This window comes from Canis lupus, chromosome 25 (assembly GCF_011100685.1).
Source record: "Canis lupus familiaris isolate Mischka breed German Shepherd chromosome 25, alternate assembly UU_Cfam_GSD_1.0, whole genome shotgun sequence".
Classification (NCBI taxonomy): Eukaryota; Metazoa; Chordata; class Mammalia; order Carnivora; family Canidae; genus Canis; species Canis lupus.
The window spans coordinates 43,907,897-43,929,445 of NC_049246.1; the positions used below are offsets into that span (position 1 = coordinate 43,907,897).

The 21,549-nt window shown below is 42.8% G+C and overlaps 1 long non-coding RNA gene across 1 annotated transcript; it reads left to right on the top strand.

Annotated features, from left to right (window-relative positions):
* Nucleotides 1–564: 564 nt before the first annotated feature.
* Nucleotides 565–9,097, top strand: LOC102152362. Its single transcript, XR_005378820.1, has 5 exons — nucleotides 565–990; nucleotides 2,009–2,187; nucleotides 4,273–4,416; nucleotides 5,929–6,040; nucleotides 8,833–9,097. It is a non-coding gene; the product is annotated as an uncharacterized LOC102152362 (long non-coding RNA).
* Nucleotides 9,098–21,549: the final 12,452 nt, after the last annotated feature.

The following is a 21,549-nucleotide window of genomic DNA, read 5'->3' on the forward strand; positions in this document are numbered from 1 at the left end:
TGGAGAAGGATGCGTGACAATTGGGACTGATTTCTGAGCCGCGCTGAAGCAGGAGAGCCTCCAAGGCAGGCCTGTTTCTGGCACCAGGACCTGGCAGGATCTGAAACGATGTGGGATGGCCCGGGAATCTTCTGGTGTGATGGTCCTGCTGAGTGCCGGGGCTCTCCCTGGGCCTGCTCGTCCCTATAGACTCTGGTTCCCCACAGTCAGCAGGGGCCCAGCCTCAGAGTCCTCACGGCTCCTGAGCCTGTGGCTGTCACAGCCCCAATGCCACCATCTGTGGCTTCTTGAGGAACACCTATGTCTACCTCAGCAGTTTCAGTTCCTTGCACACTGCCCGCCACACAGTAGGTGCTTCATAAATGCACAGGGGTGTAAAGCCAGCAGAGACAGCCTCTGCCCTCCCAGCGGGAAGGTGCTGGCAAAGCCGCCAGCAGCGCCACCCCACGCCCCGCCGGCTCTGATCTGCCCTCAGCCACACACCGGGCCTCACAGGCTGCACAGGCCTACGGGGGAGCTGGCCGGACTCCAGGGGGTCACGGGGATCGGGCTTGGGAGGGAGCCCCTGCTTCCCGCGAGAACATCTGCTGAGAGGAACAGCTGTCTCCACCCTGTGCTGAGCGGCTCCCGTGGGAACGTGGTGTGCAGTTGGCAGAGGCACGACGCAGCTCCTCGGCCCCTCGCCGCCATTTTCTGGGCGTGGGGGGGGCAGTGCTCAGAGTTCTGGGGCCTTTGTCACATCTGTCAGCGGCCGTTTCTCTGGGGCCACACTGTGCCCTCTTCCCATTCTTTCCTTCTTTAATTTCTGGGAGGTCTGGAGGGGATAGGGCCAGGTTGGTTGGGAGCACTGCGGTCATAAGGTCTGGGGAGCCGGAGGGCTCTGGTGTCTGGAAACCAGGCCTCTCAGGTGGCCGCGGGAATTAGGTGGTCGGAGGCCCGAGCTGGCTGCGTGGGGCTCGGTGGTGCCAGGGGTGACATACCCGAGCAAAGGTATGTGGCGGTTGTCTTCTCAGCGGACCCGGCGAAGGCCTCTGGGACTCCCCTTGGAGTCTCAGCAGCGGGAGGCCTGGCACACACGGGTCCCTGGGGCACGAGCCAGCTCTACGCACCTGAGAAACCTCCCCTCGCAGCAGCAGCAGCAGCGGGACAGACAGAGCCTCCACCTGTGGCTCCAGGGGGGGGTCCTCACAGCTGACGCACTCCCCTCGCCCAGCGCCTCCTCTGCTGACACCCACCTGGGAGGCGGCAGGAGGCTCAGGCTTGCTGCGGAGTCTGGAACTGAGACAGAAACAAGACAGTGGCTCAGACGTGGGCAGGGCCTGGGGTCCAGGTGAGGTCTACCTGGTTACGCGGCCGAGCAGTTCCCAGACGGAGGCGAGGCTGGGACAGGGGCCTCCCCACCCCCCCAGACTTCTGCTGAGCTCACAGGGTGAGCTGTGCGGACCACAGGGCGGGAGTCGGGCAGCCTGCGTCTCTCGGAGGCACAGGGCAGAGGCAGGAGGCTGGGAAAGGAGCTGCCCCTGGCAGTTATCTGACCCCAGGAGGACTTGCCCAGTACTATGAGCTCATGGGCACAGGCACAGAGCTGGGTGGTGACAGGAAAGGAATGGCAAATGTTCGCTGGAGACCTGGAGGCGTGGGGCTTTCGCATGAGCTCATGCGATAAGACGCTCCCCAGGCCTCGCCAGGCCGGGCCCTGCGGGCAGCTGTGTCCCCCAGGAGGAGCCCCCGCCGCCGGCCCTGCCAGCCTCTGCCCTCCGCACACACGGTCTCACTTGCTCGGAAACCTCAGGCTGAGGCTAGGAAGCCAGCCTCAAGATGGCCTGGGCAGTGTCAAGCTTAATTTGGGTGGAGTGACGAACGTTCTTTCTTTAATTGATTTTTTGGGTGAGCGTGTATAGAATACTTAGCCAGGGTTACAGTGCAAGGTCAACAGAAATGTCCAAGCAACGTCAAAATGTTTAAATACCTCCACCAGTATAATACCATCTGCCTATTACTTTCCTAGGTTTTCAGATCCTCCAAAATTTGCCTGTAGACGGAATCTAAAGTATATGGAATATCTTGTGATCAACTTTTTCATGCACTGTCATTTTGTATGGCTTTTCCCATGGAACTGCACAGTCTGCAATATAATCCTTCACGGTCAGGATTGGGCTGTTTACTGTGTATATACAAATTACGCAGGTAAAAACATCTCTTTACAAATAGAAATTTTCTCTTCCTTCCCTCACTCCCCTCCTTCCTTCTGTCTTTACCCTCCCTGCTCTCTCCCTGCCTCTCTTCTCCTTTTTTCTTTTTCTTTTTTCTTTTCTTTTCTTTCTTTTCTTTCTTTCTTTCTTTCTTTCTTTCTTTCTTTCTTTCTTTCTTTCTTTCTTTCTTTCTCTCTCTCTCTCTCTCTCTCTCTCTCTCTCTCTCTCCTTCCTTCCTTCCTTCCTTCCTTCCTTCCTTCCTTCCTTCCTTCCTTCCTTCCTTCCTTTCTTTCTTTCTTTCTTTCTTTCTTTCTTTCTTTCTTTCTTTCTTTCTTTCTTTCTTTCTTTCTTTCTTTCTTTCATCAGAGGAATTGCCAGTTGGAGGATTTGATGATGTGAGCTCTCTGTGGTTTGGTAGCTCTGTGCCAACTCCAGGCCAGTGCTACATACCGACTGAGTGAATTCTCTTTCTAGTTCCTCTGCTAATCCTGAAGCCTTGTTTGTATTTGCCCAAGACCCTCAGAGTGCTTTAAGTTGTCTTCCTCTAATTTCTAAGAGTTTTCAAAATATTTTTATCAGCTTGTAAAATATTTCAATATTATTATTTTTTCATATATACCGTGAAATATTCTTCTACTCCATTGTTTTTCTCTAGTTTTATATACAGATGTTTACAAATTTTTAAAAAAAATGTATTCTATTCTCATAGCCTCCCATACTTTAATTACATGCTTGGACAGTTCCTTCACTCAGCTCTCTCTCCCTGGGGGCCATCTGTTCCAGAGATGCCCCACTGCATCTCTAGTACCCAGCCTGGAAAAATCCACTGCAGAAACTAAAAGTGCATACCATGAAGTGGCTTTGATTCTAGTGAATTGGGTATTTTCTACCTACGTCAGGTAGGAAAACAGAGAGGAAATTGAGCTTAGAAGAGTTAAGTATTTGAGTAAGCAGCTCAAATGGGACCCGAAACCCAGAGATCTGTTTGCTCTGAAACCCACACTTTGTCCTGACACCCATGTCTCAGTAGATGGAGTGAGCCCATGCTTTTCTATTCTTCTGTTGTGGGTTTGGTTTTTTTTTTTTTTTTTTTTAAATGGTTGTGTGTATGCATGTGAATATTTAACTTTAACCTGTCTGGAATGTTCTGTGGTAAATAGCATGAGTAAGGATTTGTTATTCTTGTGACATTACTATCCATTCCGCATATGAATGTAGAGATAATTATTTCTTTCAACATTTTATTAAAGCCTTTTAAAAAATTTTTATTCAGTTGAGAAAGAAGAGAGTAAGCATGAGCTGGGGGGAGGGATAGAGGGAGAGGCAGGCTCCCCCCTGAGCAGGGAGCCTGAGATATGTGTGTGTGTGTGTGTGTGTGTGTGTGTGTGTGTATATATATATATATATATATATATATATTTATTTATTTATTTATTTGTGGGACGCCTGGGTAGCTCAGTGGTTGAGCCTCTGCCTTTGGCTCAGGTGGTGATCCCAGGGTCCTGGGATCGAGTACCGCATGGGGCTCCCTGTAGGGAGCCTGTTTCTCCCTCTGCTTATGTCTCTACCTCTCTTCTGTGTCTCTCACAAATAAATAAATAAAATCTTAAAAAAAAATATATTCATATGTGTTTGTTTTTTAAGTAGTCTCCACTCTGAGTGTGGAGCCCAACACAGGACTTAAATCCACAACTGTGAGATCAAGACCTGAGCCTAGATCAAGAGTCAGACACTTAACTGACTGAACCACCCAGGGGCCCTTGAATATATAATATTTTAAAAATATTTTATGGAAACTTACAAATAGAGCTTTTTTTTTTTGGTAAGGTACAGAGTATCATATATGCAACTTTATTATCTGAATTTTCTATGTACTCTTTCTTTTTTGGCAACTGATTTGTAATATGCCGATAGAAGTAGATAACCCCCCCTCATTATTTGATCAACGATGTTTCTCTACTCTTGCCATGATTGTTTGCTCTGTCCCTGTGCAGTAACCCTCCTGGAGTTACTCCTCCATTCCAACACCCTGGTTTTATTGGGGTATGCCAATCTCAATAACTTGTTTCTTTGATCATAGACATGCGGACATGGTTCAGATCTCATCAGGCCCAGGCTGCTGAATTTGTCAATGGCAGAGACCCAAGTAAAGCTCTGAGGGACTTTATCACTTGCATAACTGGGAAGTCTACAGAGGGGGATGCTATTAGCTGATCACAACCAGGTATAGTGATTCAAATGAGGGCAAGTCTCTCTCTCTCCCATAGCTCAGCTCTGTCTCTGTGTAGTGTCTATATTGTCTCCTACTGTAGAGGATCTCTCTCCAGGTGTCAAGGAATGGAGGTGAGGAGGGAGATACCCTCAGGAAGATACCTGTCTAGACAGGATCTTAAAGAAGGACAACTGGTCTTGTTTCATTTGAGTCCCTAGTTACTGTGGCCAGGAAGATGGTTTTTCATGGATTGGCCAGTATTAGCCCAAGTGCTCGTCTCTGGGACCTAGAGATGGAGTATAGAGATTGGTAGCTTCAGAAAGAGGGAAAGAGGACAGAGTGGGTCTCCAAAGGAAATTTGGTAACTGGTACCAAAGGGAGAGGAGAAAGGGGTCAACAGGTTGCATCCCCCTGGCCATATGATGGATTCAAGGATCGGTATGTGACCCAAGCCAGGCCCAGGGATTTTTTTTTTTTCCTACCTGGAACTGACAAGAAAGAAATCTCTTTTCTGTGAGGTGGCCAGCCTAGAACTGTTCATGAGCATTGTCTCTGGGCTCTGTCACTGATGCCAGTTAAACCCAGGGAACTACCTGTGGGGAGTCGACTTTTCCACAGAAAGTAGTTCAGATCCTCCAGCTCAGGGGCTGGTAGAGGATGGACTTCCCAGGGGCTCATCCCCCAAGCAGGCCCCAGGCATTGTAATTTTTTATAATATGAATGTTTTATTTTATTCTACCTTTAAAAAATGAAAATAGTTTTCTTTTCTGAGTACTATATAACTTGTACACCATTACCAAGTTAATGTGTCAAGATTTTTCATATTAAGGTTGACCAGAAAATCCTTGAAATCTTTTTTCTTGTCCATTTCCTGAATCATTAAAAAAAAAGTATGAAGTATTACATGATCATATTAACACAGACAACACAAAAGATACAAATAGATGTGAAGGAGAAGATTACCTCTAGGCCCACCACCCCACAACAGGCACTCTGCACATTTTGGGTTATATCTTTTCATATATTTTTCTGTGTATATAAACACATATAGATACATATATTTTATGTATGTATGTATTTAAAATGATTTTATTTATTTATTTGAGAAAGAGAAAGAGAGTACTGTGGTGGGGGGTGGAGGTGCAGAGGGAGAAGCAGATTCCCCACTGAGCAGGGAGCCTGAAGTGGGGCTTGATCCCAGAACCCCAGGATCATGACCTGAGCTGAAGGCAGATGCTTAACCACCTGATCCACTCAGGTGCCCCAGGATACATATATTTTAATAATAAAGTGCAATTGGACTGTAACACTGCTTTGTAGCCTCCTTTTCCTCTTACCCACAACTCTTGAGCACTTTCTGTATGCCTTGTGCTGTCCTGGGCACTTGGCACAGATGGGCTCAGGTCATCTAACCACCCCTTCCTCCTGCACAACTCTAGTAGGTTTGTGTCCTCATTTTCCATGGCATCCTAATGCATGGAGATCTTATTTACTTAGTCACTTCTTTTATTGATGGATTTGTAGGTTGTTTCCACTGTTGACTATTATAAATGTATCGACATGACTACAGATGAGCTTAGATCTTGCAGTATATCACAATTATCTTAATGGGTCTGGAGGATGAGACCCCATCCAGGTAAGTGGGGGTGGAGGGGGCTGCTCCTGCAGTGACTGGGTGTTTCCACTGTCAGATGTCCTGGGATGGGAAGTGAAGGATGGAGACAGTGGTGGAAGAATGTGCTTGCTTTGCTGTGCTCCAGAGGGGATGGTTGGGTCAGCTGGGTCTAGTGTTGCCATAAGGAGAGGCCTAGAGCAGTTCTCGAGGGATGTGATGGCTGCCTCTGGCCAAAAGGAAGCAGGTGCTTCTCAGTGAGTGACCCTGGGCTGTCTATGCTGTGCTTGCTGGCCAGTCTCTGGCTCTGTTGGGGAAATTAAGAGGTTTTGCTGGTCTCATGTTCTGGATGGAGCGGCCAAGGGAGATGGTATCCCTTCTCTCAAGGCCAGCTCCCGGGTAACAGGAGCATGGCTAAGTCAAAAGGTGTCCGTCTATTAAGTCTTCTGAAACATATTGAGGACTACCCTCCAAAAGGTTTGTAGTACTTACACTGTTTCCAGTAGCATGTGACAAGCAGTGTGAGAACCCTCACCCCCAGTGGGTGTTACAGTTTTCTTCACCTTTGCTCATCTAGTAGGTAAGAAAAGATACCTTATGGGTTCTATGGTGATGGTGCTATGTGTGTGGTTTTCTTTTTCCTCCTATTTTTCTTTTCTTCTTTTGAAATCTTCCCTTGGTTACCAGTGAGGTTGAACATCCTCTCATGGGGTCACTGGCCACTTACAACTCTTGGTCAATTACCACGTCATATCCATTGCATATTTTCCATCAGAGTATTCTTTTACTTTTAATTGGTTTGTGAGAGTTATTCATATACTGGGAACATAATCCCTTTGCTTCTCACGTGTTGAAATGTTGTTTCTCAGTTTTTGCTTTGACTTTTAAATCCATGTGAATAGTAGCATATAGAAATTTCAAATTTGTATATAGTCAAACCCATTGTTTTTATCTATTTTTATTTTTAAATTTTATTAAATTCAACTAATTAACATACAACATATTATTGGTTTCAGAGGTAGAGGTCAGTGGTTCATCAGTCTTCTAGAACACGCAGTGCTCGTTATATCACATGCCCTCCTTAATGCCCATCACTCCGTTACCCCATCCCCCAACCATCTCCCCTCCAGTGACCCTCAGTTTGTTTCCTATGATTAAGAGAGTCTGAAAAGAGAGAGAGAGAGAGAGAGAGAGAGAGAGAGAGAGAGAGACTGGTGGTTTGTCTCCATCTCTGATTTCATCTTGTTTTATTTTTCCTTCTCTTCTCCTATGATCCTCAAATTCCACATATGAGTGGGATCGTATAATTGTCTTTTTCTGATTGATTTATTTCACTTAGCCTAATATCCTCTCATTCCATCCATGTTGTTGCAAATGGTAAGATTTCATTTCTTTTTGATGACTGAGTAGTATTCCGTTGTATATCTACACCACGTCTTCTTTATTCATTCATCTGTTGATGGACATCAGGGCTCTTTCCATAGTTTGGCTGTTGTGGACAATGCTGCTATAAACATTGGGGTGCAAGTGTCCTTTCAGATCACTACATTTGTAACTTTGGGGGTAAATATCCAGTAGTGCAAATGCTGAATCATAGGGTAGCTCTATTCTAAACTTTTTGAGGAACCTCCATACTGTTTTCCAAAGTGACTGCACCAGCTTGCGTTCCCACCCACGGTGTACAAGGATTTCCCTTTCTCCGCATCCTGCCAACATCTGTTGTTTCCTGACTTGTTTTAGCCATTCTGATCTGTGTGAGGTGGTATCTCATTGTAAACCCATCATTTTTAAGCTTTATTTTTTTTAAAAGATGTATTTATTTATTCATGAGAGAGAGAGAGAGAGAGAGAGAGAGAGGCAGAGACACAGGAGGAGGGAGAAGCAGGCTCCATGCCGGGAGCCCGACGTGGAACTCGATCTCGGGACTCCAGGATCGCGCCGTGGGCCAAAGGCAGGTGCTAAACCGCTGAGCCACCCAAGGATCCCCCGTAAGCTTTATTTATTTATTTATTTTTTTGTTTTTTTATTTTTATTTATTTTTATTTTTTTTTTCGTAAGCTTTATTTTAAGTAGTCTCTATGCCCAATGTAGAACCCAACATGGGGCTTGAACTCACAACCCTGAAATCAAGACCCGAACTGAGATCAAGAATCAGATGCTTAGGACCAGCGGTTTAGCGCCGTCTGCAGCCCGGGGTGTGATCCTGGAGACCCGGGATCGAGTCCCACGTCGGGCTCCTTGCATGGAGCCTGCTTCTCCTTCTGTCTGTCTCTGCCTCTCTCTGTCTCTCTGTGTCTGTCATGAATAAATAAATAAAATCTTAAAAAAAACTATTAAAATTAAAAAAAAAAAAAGAATCAGATGCTTAACCAACTGAGCCCCCCCAGGCACTCCATAGCCCATTATATTTTTAATTTTTTTTTTTTTCGCTTTGGTTCATTTTTAGAAAGGCCTACTCATTTACTTCCCAAGATTAAATAAACATTGCCTATCCCTCCCCTCCCATACTCTCATACTCTTATGGAGTTTTGTGTGTGTTGGTCTATGAGTACATTTTTATAGCTGGAATTGACTAAGGTGTGAGGTAGAGATCCAGCTTTATTTTTTTTAACATGAAAAATTTAAAGCAGGCGTTACCAACCACCCACCACAATCATTAAAGCATCCTGTGGGGTGCTGTTGGAGACACGAATAACCAGCTTATCCAGAAAATGATATCAAGTTATTAAAATACAACTCAATGAGAAGGGAGGGCAGATCCCGGTGGCTTTTTCCTACCTGAGCTTATATCTGATCAATGACTCCCTTTATAACAGAAGCAGCCTGGATCAGGAACTCGTAGGGCGAAGGCATCAACCTCAGATCTGTCAGGACCTGGGCTTCTCCCTGAGCACATGGGGCTCAGCCCCTTACCGATTCTGCCTTTGGAGCCCAAGATCAAGGAGACAGCAATAAACAGTCTTATGGGGCAGCCTGGGTGGCTCAGTGGTTTAGCGCCACCTTCAGCCCAGGGCCTGATCCTGGAGACCCGAGATTGAGTCCCATGTCAGGCTCCCTGCATGGAGCCTGCTTCTCCCTCTGCCTGTGTCCCTGCCTCTCTCTCTCTCTCTCTCTCTCTCTCTGAATAAATAAATACAAGTCTTTAAAAAAATTATAAAAAAACAAACAGTCTATGCACCTGACATGGCCCCTGGGAGATCCCAGTTGCTCGCAGAGCTCCAAACTCGGGTAGCAGTGTATGGATTTGCTCTGCAATGCTGATGTGCAAAACATGCTACATTTTCCCATTTTTCCAAGTCAGATTAAACGTGGCTCAGTCTTCAGCTGCCTTATTTATAGGTGGTCAGTTTCACCATTTTGGGGAGCCACTTCTCTGCCTCGGTTTCCCCAAGAGTCCCAGAGGGCCATAGGGGTCAGATGCGTGGCAACTCAGAAGGTTTAACTGGGAGAATTTAGAGTTGGAGCACTTTGGTGGGCGCGCTGTGATACACACACACGGGTTGTGTCTTTCCACAGTGTCTTAATTATGATTATATTGAATCATAAAGCGAGGTTAACATGATGGGAAAGCAGGTTCAGGATTCCGGACTCAAGGATATTTCACTGTGTGTTTAAACTTGGCTTCTTACATGTCACACAAAGCAAAGTGCGACACAAAGTCGCACAACAAACAGGATACAACAAGGGGGTAGGACCTTAGCAAAGCAGACGCGAAGTCAGTCTGAGCGTGCAGTCGAGACGTGGCCTGTCTGGTCTGGATCAGCTCTTGGCACATGCCATTTACTATGCTCAAGCAGCGGAGGGTCTCTGTTCTGTTCTGAGTTCAAGTAGGCAGAGCCTTTGGCAGCTGTTTGACATGGTCAGATGCGAGAGGGTCAGCATCTAGAAAGTCTGACAGTGTGCTGCCCAAATCCTCCCATTATTTTAGTTTTATTTTTTTTAAAGGTTTTATTTATTTATTCATAGAGACACATAGAGGGGGTGGGGCAGAGACACAGGCAGAGGGAGCAGCAGGCCCCATGCAGGGAGCCCAATGTGGGGCTTGATCCCAGGTCTCCAGGATCATACCCTGGGCTGAAGGCGGCGCTAAACCGCTGAGCCACCCGGGCTGCCCCAAATCCTCCCATTTTAAAGGAGCTTAATCAGTCTTGGCACTTTGCAGACTTCCTCTGGTTCTGCTGGTTATCAGTTCCGGGTGCCAACTGCCTGTGCCGGTTTCTGCGATAAGTGGTCTTAGCTGCAACGCCTTTGGCTGCTCGTGTCACTGCCTGATGCAAGCCACCATTTGACACGAGTGACTCCATTTTGCTCTCTTCAATTACCCACAAGATAAGGGGACTAAAGGGGGTTGAGAGCTGGGGGCGTGAAAGATGGGCCTTTCAGTGGTACTTTTAACCTTTGTAAGCAGCCACTGCCAGAACCATGGCCAAGCAGGGCAGAGAATAAGCAGAATGGTTTAGGGGGTGAGGGGGTAAATGGAGAATAATCAGCATAGGGACTTCTGGGAGTCCTGAAAGGAACCCCCCAGCCTGTGGTCACACTGGTGTTTCTTTTTTTTTTTCTTTTCAGTTTTTTCAGAGAGTGGGGGGAGGGGCAGAGGGAGAGGGAGAGAGAATCTTAAGCAGGCTCCATGCCCAGCATGGAGCCCGATTTGGAGGGATTGACTCAGGGAACCCCTGAGATCATGACCTAAGCTGAAATAAACAGTCAGGGGCTCAGGGCACCTGGGTGGCTCAGTGGCTGAGCATCTGCCTTTGACTCAGGTCATGATCCTGGGATCCTGGGATTGGGTCCTGCATCGGGCTCCCTGCAGGGAGCCTGCTTCTCCTTCTGCCTATGTCTCTGCCTCTTTGTGTGTCTCATGAATAGATAAATAAAATCTAACCACACCCCCCCGCAAAAAAAAAAAAAAAAAAAAAACAGAGGCTCCACTGACTGAGCCACCTAGGCACCCCACACTGGTGTTTCTTAACTCTAGTCTGTGGACCTGAGCCCTCCCAGGCAGGAGCTCACACCTATCTCATGGTCACACAAACCCACAGGCATCAGGGGTGGGCCTAGGGTCTTGGCTGTGGGTGAGTTGGAAAAGCTCCACTGCCTTGGGGTGCTGGTGCTTTCCCTGGACACCCTGGTAATGTGGGGGACAGCCTTTCCCTTCCCCACTCAACTAAGGGACCCAGAGGTGGGACCAGTCTCCCTGTAGCAGTAGAGACGGTAGAACAGGCACTAACATCATAGGAACTGTGGTGGTGAGATACCCCTGGAGCTTTTGCTGTAGCCCGACCTCCAGCTGCACCCTGGCCAGTGAGCCGGGGCCACCTTGGACATCAGAGCCACAGGGCTGGAGGCGGCAACACCAGCCAGTGAGGCCCCAGGGAAGGAGTGTGGGTGGGGTGGACTCCTGCCATGGTGGAGGCCTTTGTCCCTGGGGACCCTCTGAATTTCTGCTTCTCCAGCTGCTGCTGGAGGATAAATTTGGGATCATATCCAAGCACCGCAGGAAGATTTAATATATTAGGGGAGGTTACACCTTCAAATTGACCAGCCTTCCTGCTGACAAGGCAGGAAGGTCCCAGGATTAGGGTAACTTGGACATAAATGTAAATGTGATCTTACTTTGGCTGCTAGGCAGGTGAAGCTTATGACTTTCCCATCACACTGGTTTTGATATTGTGGAAAAAGAATTAATGTTTCTCAGGGAAAGAACTAGAATGGATTCAGGAAATCCACAAACTTACCTCCATTGAAATTAAATAAAACCTGGGGCAGTGATAGCCTCTTGAAAATTCACTTTACGTCTCTGAGAGTTGTGAGGTTAGCTAATCACAAGAGCCTTCCCTGTGAGATTGTCCCTATGGAAAAGAGAGCTTCCAACCAAATTTTTATTATAAGTCAATGCCTAGAACAGTTCACATTCCTGAAAAGGATAAATTCACTTGAAAGGAGGCAATATTTACTCAAAAAAAGAACCGATTCCCCTAAGTCTGCTGAAATTGGTTTAATACTTTCTTTTAAATTCCATATTAACAGTGAGCATGAGTGTGCCTGGGTGGCTCAGTCGGATAAGTGTGGGACGCTTGGTCTGAGCTGGGGTCATGATCTCAGGGTTGTAGGATCAAGCCCCGTGTTACACTCTGCACTCAAGTGTGGAGTCAGCTTGAGATTCTTTCTCTCCCCCTCCCCTCACTGCTCCCTCTGCTTGCTTGTGTGTGCGCACGCTCTCTCAGATAAATAAATAAAACCTTTTTTTTTCTTAAAAAAGAAAGGTGAGCATAAAAATAAATCTAGTGTCATGATTATTCTAAGGATCTGATCTAAGGATCAGTAAATACAAGGGACTGAGGATTATAATAAGTAAGCTTAAGCCTATGTGTATACATAGGCAAGTTTCACCTGTTGGAAACAAAATTAACAGTTTTAAAACAGCTTTTTGAGATTTAATGTGCCCATTAATCAATTCACCCACTGAAAATGTAGAATTCAATGGCTTTTAGTGTATTCAGAGTTGTGCTACCATCACCATTGTAATCCATATTAAAACATTTCATCACCAGGAACCATCCCTACCCCTGAACCATCAACCCTCAATCCCTCTATGCCCTGAAACTTAGGCAACTACCACCAATCTATTTTCTGTGTCCACAATGTGTTCTTTAAATAATAAAAATCGTGGTGAGAGCTAAACAATCTCATGAATGCTATTGGATTATTTTTCATTAGTAATATATAAATGGCAATTATGGTAGCTACATATAACATGTCCATGTTAACAGTTTAAGCCCTTGGTAGATTAAACATGTCTGTTTATACTTTTTCTATCTGTAGTACAAGCAAACTTTTAGGATTGGACAAATGTAAACTTATCCCAATCTAATAAAATTATCATAAATTACATATAGTAAAATCTAAATGAGAGATCTTACTATGTATACTTTCAGGATGCTCTTTAATCGTCACATTTTACAGTGATGATATCCCTACAGATCCTTCACAGCTCTCCACTGCAGACACCAGTAAAGAGTAAGATGTGAGGAAAAGTAGAAGGAACAATTTATCATATTAGATAATTAAATAATAATGCTTATATAGAACAGGTGCTGTTCTGAAAGACACTAATTATGAACTCATCTCATCTTAGTCTCTATTTTTACCCCCATTTCATAGATAAGGAAACTGAGATACAGCAAGGTTGAGTCACTTGGTCAATGTCACAAAGCTTAGAGTAGCAGAACCAGGATCTAAACCCAGGATCTAGTTCCAGAGTTTATACTCATTAATAACATTTCTGTCATACACAGTTGGGAGGTTGCCAAAGGTATCAAATAGTTATTGAAACTACCAGGTAAGCCAAACCCTTTCATAAAACTGATGATCCTTGGACAAGCAAGCCTCCAAGGATCATCCAAAACCTGGCTGAATTCACACTAGGAGCACCCAATGGCCCCATGAGGTTCTCTCCCAAGACAGAGGAAGCAATCATGAATTTAGAGCAAGAGGGAGACTACTTCTGACTTCTTTCCAGTGTCTTTTGTATCTCTCTAGGGTCAGCTTGCCTGTTGGCTTGGGCTGCTGGAGAGGTGTTTTATTTTATTTTATTTTTTTAAAGATTCTATTTATTTGAGAGAAAGAGAATGAGAGAGAGTGAGCACAAGCAACAGGAGGGCAGAGGGAGAAGGAGACTCCCCACTGAGCAGGGAGCCCAATGTGGGCTCAATCCCAGGACCTTGGGATCATGACTTGAGTTAAAGGCAGATACTTAACTGACTGAGCCACCCAGATGCCTCTGCCTGATAGTTTTTAAGGAGCTTATCTCGTATATTTAGATGAAAGAGGGTTTCATTTTCTGCCCAACTATTGAGGTGAGAGAGGAAATATCTCCCTGGGGGTGAGCCTAGGAGAGTCAGTTTATAAAATTTGAAAGTAGTTTGGCCTCTTCAGCCTCAGATCTCACCAATTCTGCCCCAAAGGCAGTTTGTGGTGAGAACAGCTCTGCCAGGAGTGGAAATGGACCTGTGTGTTGTGGGGGAATGGAGAGGAGCTTGGACCAGAGGATGGTCATCAAGGATGGTAGGAAGCAGGCGTGCCTAAGCATCAGAAAGTCAAAAATGAGCACTCCAGCATACAAATAGAAGGCCAATCAGCATTCCACTGAAGCGCCATCTCAGACTCGGATCTGTCCTATATGACACCTTTTAGCACCATCGGGTTGTGCCACGATAATTTGCAAAAAATGGCTGATGATGATTAGCCATCTGCATTTTGAGAAGTGTCCTAGAGGCAAGAAATGTTTCATTTTCCAGTGACTACAACACAAGATCACAGAAATAGTTAATGTGATTTTTATTTCAGTATATTTGACTTTTGAAAATTAATACATTTGATTTTTCTGAAATTTATTTGGATTAAAAATGAAGTTTATACAACTATTTTTTCCCAAATGGGTAGGCAGTTGCCCCAACACTGTTATTGGGTTTGAGGGCACATTTGTTGAGTGTTCCCCTCACCAAATTAAACGTTCACTTTTCTCATGCTGAATTCTCACATATACTTACCTAAGGTTTCGGGCTGCCTTATTGCTTTGCCTGCTTATTTTTGACCATACTGTGTTATTCACTGTAGTGTTAAAATATGTTTTAATATTTAGTAGGGCATATCACTCTCAAGATACTCTTCTTTTTCAGGGTTTTCTTTATTTTTTTTTTCATATTTATTTTCCAGAAGAATTTTAGAATAATTTATCCAAATTCCCCAACTATCCTACCAAGATTTTATGGAATTTTGTTGGATTTACACACAAATGTAAAAATAATTGACATCTTTTCAATATTAAGTTTTCCTATCCAAGAACAAGTTTATCTTTCCATTTCCATAGATTGAAGTTTCCTTATCTATGAGGCACCTGAGTGGCTCAGTCGGTTAAGCACTTGGCTCTTGATTTCTGCTCAGATCATGATGTCAGGGTTGTGAGATTGAGCCACACGTTAGGCTCTGTGGTCAGTGTGGAATCTGCTTCAGATTCTCTCCCTACTTGTGCTCCCTCCTCCCACTAGGACTTGGTTTCTCTCTCTCTCTCTCTAAAAAATTTTTTTTTAATCACACATTCCTAAACATTTTTATTAAGTTATTCCTGGATTTTTATAGGTTTTATGGTTATAATAAATGAGATTTTTAAAATGTTTCCTTATTGAAGATTTTTAAAATTACTGTTATTTTTTATTGGTTATTGCTGACACATGAATAAAACTGTTACTGTTTACATATTAATTTTAAACTTGGACTAATAACGAAATATTCTTATTGAATTAATACTTTTTTATTCTATTATATATACATTTTCTCTGGTGTGAGGGGGGAAGATTTTCTATTATAAATATGTAAATTCTCCCCATAATACTGCATATATTTGACATGCTCTCAATCAAAATCTCAATGGCTTTGTGACTGATGAAAAACTATAAGTTTTCTAAGGAATAATGAATTCATGAAAATGATCAAAAAAGAAAAGTCTTCAGGCAAAAAGTCTTATAAACACAAAAAATGTGTTATAAGTACTAATTAAGGATGGTTACTGGCTTTTCATGCCATTGTGGTGTGTGTGATTGACTGTTCCTGGCCATGTCTTCTCACAAGACTTTCAGAATCAACCGATCCCTGGCTAAGAAACAAAAGCAGAATCATCCCATTCCCTAGGGAATTCAGCTGAAAACTGGTAATAAAATCAGATACAACTCTAAGAGGAAGCCCTGGAGACGAACCAAGCTGGGTCTATAAGGCATTGCACATGAGATGGCACACATACTTAAGCTGCATGAAGATCACACATTCTTATCCTAATACTCTGTAAACATCCCTCCTATGTGACCAATAGACATGTTTTATCAGGGAAATGAGTTTTCTCTGTTATTATGCCTCTAAACCAGTATTGGTTCAGTAATAAATGTGAGACCTTTCAGCCGAAAACAAAAATGAAACCAAAAACAGATGTGTTACTGGTAAAGGACTAGATGGGTTGACAAAAATAGAATAGGAGGTTTGGAAATGGACCAAGTTTACAGGGGCAGGTCTCAACTACCTGGGTCTGATAAATAGATTTAAAAAAATAACAGTGCATTGATAACAGTTCCCACATATGAATTAGAGAAAACAGGCCATCAGTGACACAGAACAACCAGGTAATCGGTGAATCCTCCTGCTGCTGTACCAGGCACTCCCTGCTTACACACCATCCTCACCAGTCACAAGGTGGATGCTTTTTAGGGGTCACTCAGAGCCTGTTCCAAGAGTATATAACCTTAGGCCTTGGGAGGCCATTCTAGGGATGTCCTGGATATACAAAAGCTGGGTTTCTACAAAAGCCCCAGTGCTTGGTGGAACTTCTCCTCAGGATCCAGCTGGTCCAAGTCCTTTGACCAAGATGAAGCACATGTATGCTGTGCCTGAGAGGAGAAGAGCAGGTGATCCCTCCTGGGTTGCCTGTACCTTCAGACATTGGGGTGGTGAATGAGGGTAGCTCTCGGTTTCCTCCTGAGATTGTGTGGTTTGGGGACAGTATTGTCATCTCACAAGTGGCAGCTCCCTGGTAGTGGGAAGAACCAGAAGGAGGACTGGAAGGAGAGACTGGCCTCCAGACTAACACTTTCCCAATTCCCCACCTTGGTCTCCTCCAAGAACCCCTCCACCACTTCAGATGGTCCTTCTTCCTTCAAGTTTTTTTTTTTTTTAGAGTGTTTACTAGCAGAGGGAGAACATGTTATTTTAAAAAAAGTGTGTTTTGCCCACAGACACATGAAAAGATGCTCAACATCACTCATCATCAGGGAAATGCAAATCCAAACTACAATGAAATATCACCTTGTGCCTGTCAGAATGACTAAAATAAAAAACACAAAAAACATTGTGTTAGTGAGGATGTGGAGAAAAAGGAACCCTGTGTGCCAGTGGTGGGGGTGCAAATTAGGGCAGCCACTGTGGAAAACAGTATGAACAGTTCTCAGAAAGTTAAAAATAGAATACTCTATGATCTAGTAGTCACACTACTGGGTATTATGTAAAGAATATGAAAACGCTAATTCAAAGGGATACCTGTACCCTTACGCTTATTACAGCATTATTTACAATAGCCAAATTATGGAAGCAGCCCAAGTATCCATCCATAGATGAATGGATGTATATATATACAAGCGGATATTATTCAGCCATTAGAAAGAATGAAATCTTGCCATTCCCAATGACATGGATGGAGCTAGAGCATATAATGCTAAGTGAAATAAGTCAGAGAAAGACACGTACCAAATGGTCTCTCACTCATGTGGAATTTAAGAAACAAAACAAATGAACAAAGATGAAAATAGACAAACAAAAAAACTCAGACTTTTGACTATACAGCACAAACTGATGGTTACCTGAGAGGAGGTGAGGAGAGAGGATGGGTGAAACAGGTGATGGGATTAAGAGGCCACTTCCCTTAATGAGCACTGAGCAATGTATAGAACCATTGAATCACTATCTTGTACATGAAACTAACATAACACTGTATGTTAACTACAGTGGAATTAAAGTAAAACAATAAAAAAAAAAAGAAAAAAGAAATATGTGTTTGGATATAGTTATTACCTGCCTGAAAACTTGCTCTCCTCCGCAGACAGATGGCATTGCTGGTGGAGATGTTGGCCAGTATTTTCAGAGTTCAGGGACTATTGTGTTTCAAGATGAACAAAAATAATGACACCTGAATAAGGTGAATGAGTTCATTGTTTATCTTAACTTTCTTCCCCATGGCGGAACACTTGCCGTCCGCAACCTGGGAGCAAAAGTTTAACTATTTTTGCTGCATCTGACAAGATAATTCTGGTGAACATGCAGTTTGAGGATTTGGTTAAGCATTCTTGGGGACCGTCTGAGGCAGTGGGAAGCCCCAGGCTTCCACCTCCTGGCTGACCACAGGGTTGGCCCCGTGTATGGGCCTCCTTGCAGTGGGGGGAAGTGATGGAGGATTCCAGCTTGGCAGCAAAGAGAAATGGCCCGATCGGTAAGGGGGAAAGGCAAGGAGAACCACAGAGCCTACCTGAGATGTAGGATTGAGCAGAACTCTTGAAGAGAGGTGACCTTTGGTTTGTTCACTGTGGTGTTCATGGGAACCAGGCCTCCAGTGGGTCCCTTATGTTTATTTCCTCTTGATGATGCATGAGATAAGGGAACAGGCTTGAGCCAGTGGTAAGATGAGCAGACACACAGAGCAGGTGCCATGAAAATGTCGATTGCATGAATGATGGGGGTTGGGATTAAGGAAACTGGTCACAGAAGGGGGGACTGGGTGCTACCGGACAGAGATGGGGAGCACTTTTTCACTGGCTACCCTTGGGTACCTTTTGAATTTTGCACTGAGTAATTTTCTTGCTATTTATTTATTTGTAAGATTTTATTTATTTATTCATGTGAGATACAGAGAGAGAAACAGGCTCCATGCAGGGAGCCCGATGTGGGACTTGATTCTGGGACCCCAGGATCAGGCCCTGGGCTGAAGGCGGCACCAAACTACTAAACCACCCAGGGATCCCCCTTTCCCCTTTTTAAAAGTTTTTATTTAAATTCTAGTTAGTTAACATATGCTTTTCAAAATAAATAACTCAAATAACAGGTTCTACTATCTCCCACGAAGAATGAGGTTGCTTTCAAAGGATCGAAAATCAGCTTGGCTTCAGTTTTCATGTTTCTTCAAAATAAATATTCTAAGCCCAGCATGATGCCCTGACTCCTGTTCCATTCTTGTACACTAAAAACAAGTGAGGCAAAATGGGCAGGAAATTGTTTATAGCAATAATCCCAGAAAAGAGTGACAATTACGCATTAATAAAAGACTTTACAAATTAGTTAAATTGAAGGCTTTGATAGAGAATTGGTTAAAGTCATGAAAAAACAATATCTTCAGAAGAAAATGTTGCTTTCCCCGTTGTGCCCTGTTGTGTTGAATGTCGTGTCGGTGATAAAAAGGCAAGCCAATTAAAAAAAAGGATGACAGACTTGAACAGACATTTCTCCAAAAACATATTAAAAAGGTCAATAAGCATATGAAAAGATGCTCACCATCACTAGCTATTAGGGAAATACAAATTAAAATGACAAGATATCACTTTACTCTATGAGATAACACTTTACTAGAATGGCTGTAATAAGGAAAAAAAGGAAATAACAAATGACATCAAGGTTGTGGAGAAATTTGGACCCTCATACATTGCTGGTAGGAATCTAAATGATGTAGTTACCACATAACCTGATGACCCATATGACTCAGCAATTCCACATCTCTCTCTCTATATATTTATATATATTTGGGGGAATATATATGTATATCCCAAAGAATGGAAAACATGTGTTTATACAAAAACTTGTACTTGAATGTTCATAGCAGCATTATTCATAATGGCCCAAAAGTGAAAACACCACAAATATTTATCAACTGATCAACAGACAAAATGTGGACATATAGTAGAATATTATTTATCCATAAAAAGGAACAAGGTACTGATTTATGTTACAACATGGATGAACCTTGAAAACATGCTAAGCAAAAGAAGCTAGTCACAAGGGACCAAGCAACATTCCTCTTATATGAAATGTCCAGAACAAGGAAATCCATAGAGACAGAAAATTGGTAGTTGCTGAGGTCTGGGAGGTGAGAGAAATGACAGGTAATGGGTATGGGGTTTCTTTTCAGTGTGATGAAATGTTCTGTATTGATTGTGGTGATGATTGGAAAACATTGTGACTATACCATAAACCACTGATCTGTACACTTTAAAATGAATTAGATGTTATTTGAATGATATAGTTGACCCTTGAACAACATAGGTTTGAACTGTGTGTGTCACCTTATATACAGATTTTTTCAGATTTTTTTTGATAAATACATCACTGTATGTATTATAAATATATTTTATGATTTTCTTAAACACCCTTTTACCTCTCACTTTATTGTAAGAATGAAGTATATAAAACATATAACATATAAAATATGTGTTACTTGACTGTTTATGTCATTAAGAAGGCTTCCAGTTAACAGTAGGCCATTCACAGTTTTGAGGGAGCCAAAAGTTATATGCAGATTTTCGACTGCCTGGGGGATTAGTGCCCCAACCCTGCGTTGTTCAAGGATCACCTGTGTATCTCATCTTAAAAATTTCAAAAAAGTAGGGGTGCCTGGGTAGCTCACTTGGTTAAGCATCTGCCTTCGTCCCAGGTCATGATCTCAGGGTCCTGGGATCGAGTCCTGCATCAGGCTCCCTTTAGAGGGAAACTGTTTCTCCCTCTGCCTCTCCCCTCTCGCCTGTGCTTTCTCTCTCTCATTCTCTCAAATAAATAAAATATTTTGAAAATTTCAAAACAGAATATTCCAATTCAAATCCAAAGTCTGTCCATCTATCCCTCTGGATGGTGGAATTGGGCAAACATTCTTAGTTGCTTCTTCATAATCAAATGTATTATATAAGTTATTTCTAATGAACATTTACAATTTATATAACAAAGAGAATAAAAGAAAATTCTAAAATAAATGTTTGAGCATACTAAGATACAATTTATAAATGAAAGGAGGTAAAATAGTTACACATTCTGCAACTATGCAGCATGAGTATATAACACTAGTCCTGAAAAATAGAATAAAATGAAAATAATTGTGCAAAAGAAGTAAAATTGTGTATGAAGTAAATTTTTCTGAAACTTTAGTCTTATATAGTCTTTATCTTTACAAGAAGGAGGAAAACAACCACATTTGCCTCATGAAATGAACTTGGTTTTTATTTGATACTGAAAGTATTAGTGATAACATTATCAACTCTAGTTGATTAAAAAGGATTCACTGATTCATTCTACAATAGATTTTCCATGTTTCTTCCTTAAACTTTCCCTTTTACTAATCTTTTCCTGTTACCTGAGTTTTTTTCTTGTGTAATTTGTATTTAAAATTATTAATTTCCTTTAATGTTTAAAACTTATGTTTGAATAATATTTCCTAATAATTGAAACTTTTTTGCATTTTATAGTTTTTGCATTTCATTTTTTTCATATCCTCTTGGGTAGTTAGTTGGCTATCCTAATAGTCCACAAATACTATATTAGTTACTTTCTTATCTCAGTTTTGCATATTTAACAGATATCTTATTTTCTAATTTATTTGCTTTCGTATTTATTGCTTTTCCATTTGAAATTTGTTACCTAAAGCTTTAAAAAATTTAGGTGTAGATTTATTGATTATTTTTTCCTTTTTCCCTCCCATTAGCATAGCCACAAGAGACAAAAGTTTCTCGACCTAGCTTTAACTGTGTAAATGGTATCTTTTTTCTTTGTTTTTAAAGTAACGTCCCCAGATTTGGTGTTGTCTTTTTAACTCCTTTATTCTGTCAGAGTCTTTCTTCCATTCTTGCCTGGTCATGTGCATATAGGTAGTGTATTTGCTTTCTCTTTTATTTTATTGTGTGGAATTCTGAGAAAGCATGTGTAAAATCTTTGTGTATCTGCTGTGAATATCTTTATCTTCA